The sequence below is a fragment of the Euprymna scolopes genome, chromosome 32 (assembly GCF_053919585.1).
Source record: "Euprymna scolopes isolate OS-2025 chromosome 32, ASM5391958v1, whole genome shotgun sequence".
In the NCBI taxonomy this organism is placed as follows: domain Eukaryota; kingdom Metazoa; phylum Mollusca; class Cephalopoda; order Sepiida; family Sepiolidae; genus Euprymna; species Euprymna scolopes.
Genome location: NC_136513.1, coordinates 69,414,737 through 69,417,107, shown reverse-complemented (window position 1 = coordinate 69,417,107; position 2,371 = coordinate 69,414,737). Strand labels below are relative to the sequence as shown.

Genomic DNA, 2,371 nt, shown 5'->3' with positions numbered 1-2,371 from the left:
TTTACATAATAAATAAATGTGTGTGTGTGTGTGTGTGTGTGTGTGTGTGTGAATTCAAAATTCAAATTTTTATCGATTTAAAAGATCAGACAAGTGCAGGATTTTTTTTTTAAATAAATAAAATATATTTATTAAAATATAGAGACTTCCTTCAGTCTTGACAGACTATGGATACCCACAGTATGGGTGTCTGCGTGTGAAATTTTTGTGGCAAGAGTTGCGCAATCAGCAATTACACCTCTCTTTAGCCGACATTGTTGTATACCAGTGGCAAGTGGAGGTTTGGGAGGGCTGGAAACAATGCCGAGATAAGCGGAAAGCACATACATCGCCTAGAATTCCCAAATGGTCACCCATCTGGTACTAGCCAGGCTCAACGTTGCTTAACTTCGGTGATCTGACGGAAACTGGTGTGTCAACGTGATTATGTCGTACATTATGCCGTGCATATATTTATTTAAAAATATATATAAACTACAAATATATATGCTACAGTATACCCTCAGTAAAAAATAACGGAAAAGGTATGCTTCTAGTGTGTTATTTTATAACATTTATTTTTTATATATAAATTATTTTATCATTTCTGATGATATAAAGGAAAGTACCTACTGTTGACTTTTAATTGAGATATTTTTTTCTGAATTCATTTATGATAAGTTTGGAATATGTATCTGATTTTTTATTTATTTGCTAGCTTCTCAGCAATTGAATAGCTTTGTTCGGGGTTAGAAAAAGTACCTGTTTTACTAATTAACACTTGCCTAACAGGATGGATTTATATTTATTTATATATGTCTAAGTACACACTAGTCTTTATTATAGATTGGGTTATTTATACATTGTATCTTTCTGTCAGTAATTCTAAACAATTGTAACACAAAAATAGTACTGCTTCATAAATGGGTATTACTTTTACTGCAAAACATTGGATAACCTCACATCACAATAGGCTGATCTAAATATCGGAGGCGTTCTCAGGATGTGACCCTTATGCAAACTAAATAGATGATTCCAGATTAGCAATTACTATGAAAGAAATGAGAAATGAAAGTAGAAAATGTTAACAGAATAACAACGTGTGTCTTTGGAAAGAGAATGTGTTCTCTTGTTCGCCTTTTCTTTCTCCTATCTCTCTATATATATACAGAGACAGAGAGAGGGAGAGAGAGAGAGAGGGGGCGAGAGAGGGAGTTGATAGAAGCTAGAAGTAACTGTAAGAAAGAAATGACGACAGCTAAGAGAGAATATACCGAAACCACCAGAAAATCATTGAAGCGCAGAAATTAGGAACTCGTGATTTCTGGAAAATCTACTAAATAATGGGCAATCAACAATTCTCCCACTATCCAAGAATCATGAGATTGTATGCACGGCAATCGAGAAAGCTTACATGCTTGCAAGTCAGTTTGACTCAAACTCTACTTGTGACCCAACAAACCATTCCATCCCTGATTTTCCTTTGCGGACAGAAACCGCACTAAATGATTTGAAAACCAACCCTTTTCAAGTACATGGTATCATAAAAAACCTGGAATCTTCAAAAGCATGTGGACCTGATCTCATCCCGGCTGTACTGTTTAAAAAATGCTCTGCTGATGTTGCTCCAGTTCTCTCCAAGCTTTTCAACAAATGCCGTAACGAATTTTGCTTTCCTGACTGCTGGAAAACTGCTTCTGTGCTACCCGTTTACAAGAATTATGTGCTACTTATATATATATATATATATATATATATATATATATATATATATATATATATATATATAGAGAGAGAGAGAGAGAGAGAGAGAGAGAGAGATAGATAGATAGATAGATAGATAGATAGATAGATATAGATAGATAGATAGATAGATAGATAGATAGATAGATAGATAGCAATATTGTCATATATTTTCATGGCTTACTACCTAGCTTTACTCTCCTATTGAGCACTTTTGAAATAAATACTGAAAATTGATACATAAAATATTTAATATCTCCTTATAACACTTTATGTGAATAAATAATTATATATGTGTGTGTCTGTGTGTATGTGTGTGTATTCAATACCTGGTTTGTATAGATCAAAAATAAAAAAATATAAATAAAAAATAAGATGTCGAAAGTTTATTATTTAACTTGGCATTTCAAACTGCAATTATCTCGAAAACAAAAAGGCAAAAATATTTAAAAATCAAATTTTCGAGAAATAACATTGATTCAAAAATTGGAAAACGCTATAGATACTAAAATTTTAAATAAACGACGAAAAGTTTACACACGACAAATGCATGAGTATAGAAGTTAAAATAAAAACAATATTTACAATTGAATGGCACTTCTTTTTGAGTATTCTTGCTTATCAAACGAACGATGACAACTCATATCAA

General features: G+C 32.3%; 1 pseudogene; it reads right to left on the bottom strand.

Annotated features, from left to right (window-relative positions):
* Positions 1-320: 320 nt before the first annotated feature.
* Positions 321-437, bottom strand: LOC145256724 (5S ribosomal RNA; annotated as a pseudogene).
* Positions 438-2,371: the final 1,934 nt, after the last annotated feature.